This window comes from Neoarius graeffei, chromosome 15, assembly GCF_027579695.1.
Source record: "Neoarius graeffei isolate fNeoGra1 chromosome 15, fNeoGra1.pri, whole genome shotgun sequence".
NCBI classification, from domain to species: domain Eukaryota; kingdom Metazoa; phylum Chordata; class Actinopteri; order Siluriformes; family Ariidae; genus Neoarius; species Neoarius graeffei.
Window position 1 is genome coordinate 67,049,761 of NC_083583.1, and position 10,451 is coordinate 67,060,211.

The following is a 10,451-nucleotide window of genomic DNA, read 5'->3' on the forward strand; positions in this document are numbered from 1 at the left end:
AGCGAATTCTAAAGAAAAATGTCAGGAGGTCTGTCCATGAACTGAATCTCAAGAGAAGGTGGGTCATGCAGCAAGACAACGACCCTAAGCACACAAGTCGTTCTACCAAAGAATGGTTAAAGAAGAATAAAGTTAATGTTTTGGAATGGCCAGGTCAAAGTCCTGACCTTAATCCAATGGAAATGTTGTGGAAAGACCTGAAGCGAGCAGTTCATGTGAGGAAACCCACCAACATCCCAGAGTTGAAGCTGTTCTGTATGGAGGAATGGGCTAAAATTCCTCCAAGCCGGTGTGCAGGACTGATCAACAGTTACCGCAAACGTTTAGTTGCAGTTATTGCTGCACAAGGGGGTCACACCAGATACTGAAAGCAAAGGTTCACATACTTTTGCCACTCACAGATATGTAATATTGGATAATTTTCCTCGATAAATAAATGACCAAGTATAATATTTTTGTCTCATTTGTTTAACTGGGTTCTCTTTATCTACTTTTAGGACTTGTGTGAAAATCTGATGATGTTTTAGGTCATATTTATGCAGAAATATAGAAAATTCTAAAGGGCTCACAAACTTTCAAGCACCACTGTACATATTGCACTGAGTACAAGCAGGGACTCCGGCAACTAACTATGACAGCATAACTAAAAGGGGAGAGCCAGAAGGTAACCCAGGCATGAGGGAGCCCCGGGACATAAAGCAGCCAGCCACTACACCGTCAACAAACTCAGTGAGCAAGCGAGTGGGGGACTGACAGCATCCATACATCCCAGTTTAGCAAAACACTCTATGTCTGAGGACCCTCCAGATCTACTCCTTTACCTCATAAACACCATTAACGAAAGGCTTGACAAAACAGATACGTTTTCAGCCTAGATTTAAACACTGAGACCGTGTCTGATTCCCGAACACTACTTGGAAGGCTGTTCCATAACTGTGGGGCTTTGTAAGAAAAGGCTCTGCCCCCTGATGTAGCCTTCATTATACGAGGTACCAGCAGATAGCCTGCACCTTTTGATCTAAGTAGGCGTGGTGGGTCATAGAGGAGCAGAAGTTCACTCAGGTACTGTGGTGCGAGACCTTTCAGTGCTTTAAAGGTCAGTAGTAGTGTTTTATAGTCAATACGAAATTTGATTGAGAGCCAATGCAGTGTGGATAAGACAGGCGTGATGTGGTCATATTTTCTAGTTCTAGTAAGGACTCTTGCTGCTGCATTTTGAACTAACTGGAGCTTGTTTATGCACTTATTAGAACATCCAGACAGTAAGGCATTACAATAATCCAACCTGGAGGTAACAAAAGCATGAACTAGTTTTTCCGCGTCATGTAGTGACATTAAATTTCTTATCTTAGCAATATTTCTGAGATGAAAGAAAGCTATCCGGGTGATGTTATCAATGTGAGTTTCGAATGAAAGACTGGGGTCAATAATCACTCCGAGGTCTTTTACTGCTGCACGTGAAGAAACAGAAAGGCCATCCAGAGTTACTGTGTAATCAGAAAACTTACTTCTAGCTGCATGTGGTCCTAGTACAAGTACTTCAGTCTTGTCAGAGTTAAGCAGAAGGAAATTAATAGGCATCCAGTGTCTCATGTCCTTTACACATTCCTCAATTCTATTAAGCTGGTGTCTCTCATCAGGTTTTGCAGAAATATACAACTGTGTGTCATCAGCATAACAGTGGAAACTAATACACTGTTTATGAATAATAATCACCCAGAGGTAACATATATAAAGAAAAAAGCAGTGGACTCAAGACAGAACCTTGTGGAACACCAATCTTTACCTCAGTATGCCTAGAAATATCACCATTTATATCAACATACTGATAGCGATCAGTTAAATAAGAGCTTAGCCAGGAGAGGGCCGTTCCCTTAAAGGTCCCATGGCATGGTAGTTTGTTGATGCTTTAAACGGGCTCATGGAGGTTTCCGGATGTTATATCTGCAGCCTTTCTCGAAATGAACCCTCGGCACGTAGATATAGCCTCCTGGGAGAAAGCCCCATTTCAGCGCTTTTCCCAGTGCGTCGTTTTGCTAATGAGAAGCAGGAGGCGGGGAAGGGTAGAGGGTGGGGGCGGGTCTTATCATTAATATTCATGACATTGAATATTAATATGAATATTAATATGACTCTGATTGGCTAACAGCACTGTGACGCTACCTCCAGTGGGTCAGAACAAGCGGATGTGGGTGTCTTACTATGGCGAGAGAGAAGGAACAAACCGCGAAGGGAAAAATACCGCGTGCTGACGTCATTAAGGTGCGACGCGAGGAAATAAAATAAATTCAACAAATGTTTGGGTTTTTACTGAACAAACAAATAAAATGAACGAGTGACTTAAAAAAAAAGAATGTGGGTGTCTTTGTAAAAACTGTTTTGATTGGCTATTATAACAGAGCATGCTGCATGCTTTTTGGTTTTGTAGTGCAGAGTACCTGGCTAACTGCAGGAAGCGGTTAGCTGCACAGCTAATGTAGCCATTGCAAGGCTAACGTGGCACCGATTTTAAAAGACGGCAAAACATAAGCTCATAAGTTACAGTCAATTTCCAGACTAAACTCAGTTTAACAGAGCATGCTGCATGCTTTTTGGTTTTGTAGTGCAGAGTACCTGGCTAACTGCAGGAAGCGGTTAGCTGCACAGCTAATGTAGCCATTGCAAGGCTCCTTTTTTTTTTTTTTTTATTGGATAGGACAGTGTAGAGACAGGAAATGAGCGGGAGAGACGGGAAGGGATCGGGAAATGACCTCGGGCCGGAATCGAACCCGGGTCGCCCGCATTCATGGTATGGCGCCTTAACCACCTGAGCCACGACGCCCCCAGCCATTGCAAGGCTAACGTGGCACCGATTTTAAAACACGGCAAAACGACTTAACAGTTATACACTTACTTGTTCGGTGTTTGTGGCTGATGCGGCAGGGATGCTTGGTACGGACCCAGGCTTCAGTGACAGTTGATGTGCAAAACCTGCCCTGTACTGTCCCAAGTTGTGGAAACATTCATCAGGAAAATGCTTCCGACAAACATACACCGTCTTAGGTAGACTCGACGGCGTATTATTGGAGTAAATAAAATTAAGCCACTGCGTCTTCAGGGGCTCTCCCGTCGGCAGTAAAAACAGACTCCTTTCTGTGTTGTCACATCCATGTACAGCGCAACTTCCATGTTTGATGGCAACTTTTGAGCTGGGCGGGCAATCCATACAGTGGGTGGGAATCCAGAGGGGAGGCGTGGGGATCATCTCCCTTGCTGATGTAGGCAAGGGAAGAGTTTATCAATGTGCAGTTTTGACGCGCCATTCTCAAATGTTGGGCATAGTTTGGTTTACACATTATGAAATTTCTAGCCACTGGGGTGACTTAAGAAGGTCAGAGGAACTCATTTTAACGTTAAAAAACCTCAGAAAGTGAAAATTTCATGCCATGGGCCCTTTAACTCCCACAACATTTTCTAGTCTATCCAGAAGAATGGAATGATCAATGGTATCAAATGCTGCACTAAGGTCAAGCAACACAAGCAGCAAGACACAGCCCTGATCAGACACCAACAGTAGGTCGTTTACTACTTTAACCAGTGCTGTCTTCTGTGCTATGATTCTTTTTCTTTTCTGTTTTGTTTGTTGAGCTTGATGAGGTCTAAATCCTGACTGATACATTTCATGGATGTTATTCCTATGTAAATATCAGCATAACTGCTGTGCCACAGCTTTTTCAAGGATCTTGGAGATAAAGGGGAGGTTTGATATTGGCCGATAATTGGACAGCTGACAGGGATCAAGGTCAGGTTTTTTAATCAAGGGTTTGATAACTGCTAGTTTAAAGGATTTGGGTATATAGCCAGTCCTAAGAGAAGAATTTATTATTTTTAGAAGCGGTTCAATTACTTCCGGTATTATCTGTTTGAATAGACGTGTAGGTAAGGGATCTAGTACACAAGTTGAGGCTTTTGATGGCAAGATTAATGAAAGTAATTCAGTTTCTCTAAGGGGAGTAAAGCATTCTAATTGCTGATCTGATACAGTTATATTGTTAACTACAGGGTCACTTACATTGACCTTAAATTAGTAGTTTGAATTTTTTGTCTGATATTCTCAATTTTGTCATTAAAAAAAATTCATGAAATCGTTGCTACTACATACCGTACTACAGGTGTGCATGTGTCTATAGTGGACTTATTCCTGGTTAATTTTGCTACAGTATTAAATAGGAATCTAGGATTATTTTTGTTATCTTCTATTAGGGAGGAGAGATATGTTGATCTAGCAGCACTAAGAGCTTTTCTATACTTCAGGAAGCTCTCCTTCCACGCTAATTTGAACACTACCAATTTTTTTTTTTTTGACGCCATTTACGTTCCAATTTTCGAGTGGTCTGTTTTAAAGTGCGAGTGTCATCATTATACCAGGATGCTAATTTTTTTGTCTCTGACCATTTTCCTTTTTAGAGGAGCTACATTATCTAAGGCAGGGCTTTTCAAAGTATGGGGCGTGCCTCCCCTAGGGGGCACCAGAGTTCTTCGGGGGGGGCGCAACGTGAAGAAAAATAAACCAGAATAAGTTACTATTGCGGACATTAGTGAACTTCAGCTATCCTTTGCCAGAAACAAAATGGATCGATTTTTAGTATCTAAAGCTACAGTGAGTGAGGAGACAGAGTCTGGGCCAAGCAAAAAAAGAAGGAAGTATGACCACGATTATTTAAAGTTTGGATTTTCATGGACTGGATCTGAAGATACTCCACTGCCACAGTGTGTTGTCTGCCAAGAGGTGCTAGCTAATGATGCTATGAGATGTTTAAAATGTGTAAAACAAGATGTTTTTTTAAAAAAAGCACAGATGTTTGAAATGTGTAAAAAAGAGGTTTTAAAAAAAGCACAGATGTTTAAAATGTGTAAAAGAAAAAAAATGTGTACAACAACCATTTTTTTAAAAATATGGATGGAACATTAAGTATAGCAACAACAAAAATTGTAGGGGGCGCTGTTGTTTATTTTCTGTCTGAGGGGGGGCTGACTCTCCCACACTTTAAAAACCCCTGATCTAAGGTATGGCAGAATGTTGACTCTAAGCATTCAGTTGCCTGATCGAGTTCTGCAGGGGCCGACAGTGACCCAATCAGGGTACCTTTTTTTTTGTGCAATATCTTCCTTCATATTCTGTCAGGAGTGGCGAGCTGAGGTGAAGTGAGGACCCAAGAGCAGACTCAGAAAACAGGTAGCGTAAAGAGAAAAATTTTTTAATGAAGTAGATGGCAGAAAGGCAAAAAGGTACAGTAGGGCTCAGGCAAAAATCGGTAGTCAAAAAACAGGCCAGGAGGTTAAAAACACAGGAGCAGGTAGACACAATCAGGAACAAAACACAGGACAGAAAAATCTTCACAAAAACTGATGAGCACAGGGACAAGGGAAATCCAGGCAGAGGTAGCAAAAGACACAATTCAAAAGAACAGGCAGGCAAAAACAGGGACAAAAAACTGGACAGAAAAACAAGGAGAAATTCAGACAGGGGGAATCAAGAAGACACAATACCAATGAGCTGTAGCAAGGCAAGGAAAGCCTACAAGAGACACTCTGGCAAATGGAGTAGCTCCAAACAGTTCTTAAAAAGCCCTGGCTGATGGGAGGAGTGGGAGCAGGTGTGGGAGTGCCGCTTCAGGAAATGGCCTTCAGCAAGGCAGGACTGAATTCCTGTCCTGGATCAGGCCTGGAGCCAGCATGGAAGTCCCACAATCTAAGGCATGGATGGACTGGACCAGACTGTGACATATTCATCATAAGTGCTACTGGGCGAGGTTTGTTTTGCCTGGCAACACTTGTTCTGATATGTTATTGATACAATCAGTGCGGCCAACTTAGCAACACTGTCACTAGATTTGGTGATTTTTAGGTGTCTTTTGCAATATTATATATACAGGGTCTTTCAAAAAATTTGATATCATTTCACAATCTAATAACTTTGCCAATTCTCATTCAATTGACCTAAAATTTTAACAGCATGTGTGGAAACAGGTCAAAATTTTATGTTTAATGTTTTTGTTTTTATCTTTTTAGGTATAGAAATGCCATTCACTGGAAAAGAAAAGGCGTTTTGTGTGTTACAGTACGTTCGAACACAGTCGAACAAGACTGTGCAGCGTGCATTTATGAGAGAATTCTCTAAAAATGGACCAACTGCATGGCACACAAAGTTCAAAGAGGACGGCTGTCTGTGCAGAGCAAAAGGATCTGGACAACCACCAGCATCGGAAGAGATGGTTGAGCGGGTTCGCAAAAAATTTGTGAAGCCCCAAGAAGTCCATAAGAAGAGCAAGTCTGGAGACCCAGATTCCTCCAACAACAGTTTGGTGTGTCCTGAGGAAACATTTGCAATTGAAACCCTACAAGTTGCACCTCGTTCAGTGCTGTGTCTCAGGTGGTGCGCATATTGAAAATTTGTGATTTCACAAATCATTTCTATACTTCATTTGACTTATTTTCCGCTGTCTTCCCGTTTTTTTATTTTCCCGAAAATATCCTGTATTTTCACATTATATAAAAGTCGGTAGGTCCAGAATTCATGACGCGCCTCTGACAGGAGTTTACAGCAGGAAGTCGGGCCATGAATTCACGTCCCCGCCCTCTCAGGCATCAGTAATTACAGAACTCCGTCCGGAGGCGAGGCTGAACAAGTGATTAGGTCCAGTGTTGCCAGATTGGGCGGTTTCCTGCCCAAGTTGGGCGGTTTCAAGTGCATTTTGGCGGGTTTTGAACATATTTTGGGCTGGAAAACGTCAGCAGTATCTGGCAACACTGATTAGGTCTGAGGTGAAGATGGCGATGCTAATAGCTAAGAAAAACATTAGCCTCTCTTTCTTTGATGATTTCAACAAGTGCGTGGCTGGAATGTTCCCAGACTCTTCCATCGCAAATAAATTTTCCATGGGGAAAACGAAAGCCTCCCAAATAATCAAAGGTAAGCTACATATGTTTACATTAAGTATGTCCTGGCTAAGACCTCATAAATAGCCTAGTGTAAACTAATTGGTGTATTAACTGTTTTATCCACTCATTGTCTATTTTATTTTCTATCTGAAACTTACCCATTTTAAATCACTCTTGGTTTAATATCTTATATTACTCTTTATCTCTTTATTACTCTATCTATCTATCTATCTATCTATCTATCTATCTATCTATCTATCTATCTATCTATCTATCTATCTATCTATCTATCTATCTATCTATCTATCTAGTGTTCTGAGGCCATGACTATGGTAAAACCATAATAAATTGCAATGGAATTGAATTTATTGACTGGTTATATAATGACCTTTCTTATTTTAACATAAGATACGTATTTTAGCCCTTAATTTGGGAAATAACTGGTACCACTGAAAGCAAATAAAAATAAATGTATAGTTTATTCACAAATGCACTCTATAAACCATAAGCATATTGAGTTTGGGTCTTGGCTATCACCATCATGCACCAGAGTACAGGAAATCACAAATACTAGATAGAAAATTGCCCCCCACTCAACTACACACCCACTTTTGGTGAAGGGTATGACTTTCCGAAATTTTCCCTTATTTTGAGTTAAAAATCTGGGAAATATCCCTTTTTTTCAAACCTCAAAGTTGACAGGTATGCAGGCAAGGTACATGTGACAGAGGAAACTAGCACTAGACAGCATAGCATAAAGACTCTGTGACTAGGGACCAAACAGAGGGAGTATAAATACACAAAATAAATTGAACACAAGTGACGATAATGAGGACTAGGCGGGGCACAAGGCACAAGAAAAACAAAAGGCACATGGTAGTCAAAACAAATACAGAACACAGAAGCAGTGGTGGCCTCTAGAGGCCAACATGAACATGACAAGAAAAACATAACAGCGGCCTCTAGAGGCCTCTAGAGGCCCAGTCCTAACAGGACCCCCCCCCCCCCCCCCCCCCCCCCCCCGGAGCGTCTCCTGACGTTCCCAGAGCGATCCGGATGGGCCGAATGGAAGTCCCGACAAAGTTCTTTATCTAATACGTCCCGAGCTGGGACCCAGCAGCACTCCTCAGGGCCATAGCCCTCCCAGTCCACTAAATATTGGAGCCCACCGTGGACCCGGTGGGAGTCAAGCAGGCGATGCACAGTGAACACAGTCTGACCCTGGAAGATGCAGGGGGCGGGGGATTCCTAGGGGCAGGGGCATACGTGGACAACAATATGGGCTGCAACAGGGAAACATGGAATGTGGGGTTGATCCTTAGCGTTCGTGGTAACTGGAGCCGGTAGGTGACAGGGTTCACCCTGTGCACAACTTTGAAGGGGCCAATGTAGCGAGGAGCAAGCTTGCGGTTCTCCACCCGCAGCGGAAGTTCCTTGGCGGACAGCCAAACCCGCTGCCCAGGGCGGAAAACGTGGGCAGGCCTTCTATGGCAGTTGGCCTGAGTCTGGTTGGTTCTGGAGGTCTGGATGAGGGTCCTCCTGACCTTGCTCCAGGTCTTGCAACACCGTCTCACATATTGGTTGACCGAAGGCACCCCAGCGTCCTCCTCCTGGTCCGGGAACAGAGGTGGCTGGAACCCGAATTGGCACTGGAACGACGACAGCTTGGTGGCCGATGACTGCAGGGTGTTGTGGGCGTACTCTGCCCATGGCAGCCAGGTGCTCCACAATGTCGGGTTATCCATCCATCACCAGGGTGGTTTCCAGGTCCTGGTTGAGCCTCTCTGTCTGGCCATTGGACTGGGGGTGGAACCCAGAGGAGAGGCTGGCAGTGGCTCCAATAAGCTTGCAAAACCCGTGCCACACTCGGGAGGAGAACTGGGGCCCCTGGTCTGAGACGATGTCCTGTGGGAAACCAAAGACTCAGAAGACATGATTAAATATTAATTTAGCTGTGTCAAGGGCAGAAGGGAGCTTGCAGAGTGGTATGAAGCGGCAGGCCTTAGAGAATCTGTCGACTATTACCAAAATGACAGTGTTACCTTGTGAGTCTGGCAGGCACGTGATGAAGTTGACCGCCACATGGGACCAGGGACGCCGGGGAATAGCCAGAGGATGCAGGAGACCCTGGGGACGCTTTTGTGGATTCTTAGTTCTGGTGCAGATATCACAGGACAGGACGAATGACATCACTTCCTTCTCCATGTTCAGCCACCAGAAGCGTCTTTTCAAGAAGTCCAGGGTCCTCTGAGCTCCCGGGTGGGCGGTGAGAGGGGAAGAGTGACCCCACTGGAGAACCTTGGCCCGGGCTTGGCGAGGGACGTACAGGAGGCCCGGTGGCCCTGTCCCAGGACCAGGGTCCTGGCGTTGAGCTTGTCGGACGGCCTCCTCAATACCCCAGCGGACAGGGGCCACAATCCGGGACACAGGGATAATAGGCCCAACTTCATTCTCCCTGTTGTTGGGTGAGAACAGCCTGGAGAGTGTGTCCGGTTTGGTGTTCTTAGAGCCTGGGCGGTATGATAGGGTGAAATTGAATCGGCTGAAAAACAAGGCCCACCTAGCCTGTTGTGGGTTCAGCTTCTTGGCTTGCTGGAGGTACTCCAGGTTCTTGTGGTCCGTCCAAACCAGGAATGGATGTTGTGCTCCTTCCATCCAGTTCCTCCACTCCTCAAGGGCCAGTTTAACCGCAAGCAGTTCCCAATCCCCCACATCATACCGGGACTCCGCAGGGCTCAGGCGGTGGGAGAAGTATGCGCAGGGGTGCAGCTTACCCTCCGAGTGTTGGGAGAGAACCGCGCCAACACCACTGTCTGAGGCATCCACCTCGACCATGAATGGTTGAGAAATGTCCGGGAGGACCAGAATAGGTGCCGTGCAGAAGCGTTGTTTGAGGTCCTTAAACGCCTTTTCCGCCTGAGGAGACCAGACATACGATCCACCAGTCCTTTTGGTGAGATCCGACATAGGTGCTGCTACGGAACTGAAGTTCCTGACGAACTTGCGGTAGAAGTTAGCGAATCCTAAGAACCGCTGAACCTCCTTAACGGACTTGGGAGTGGGCCAGACCCGGACGGCCAGGGTCTTGGCTGGGTCCATTTGGAGTTGTCCCGTCCGCACAATAAATCCCAGGAAGGAGACCTCGGGGACATGAAACTCGCATTTCTGGGCCTTAGCAAACAGATTGTTCCATAGCAACCTCTGGAGAACCTGGCGGACATGGTGGCGATGCTCCTGCAAGGTCTTAGAAAATATAAGAATGTCGTCAAGGTAGACGAAAACATACTGATTGATCATGTCCCTCAAGACGTCGTTGATAAGGGCCTGAAACACAGCTGGCGCATTGGTGAGTCCGAAGGGCATAACTTGATACTCGTAGTGCCCTGATGGGGTTTTAAAGGCAGTCTTCCACAAATCTACCTGTTGGATGCAGATGAGGTGGTATGCATTCCGTAAGTCCAACTTGGTGAAGACAGTGGCGCCTTGGAGCAGGTCGAATGCTGTGGACATCAGCGGAAGGGGATAGCGGT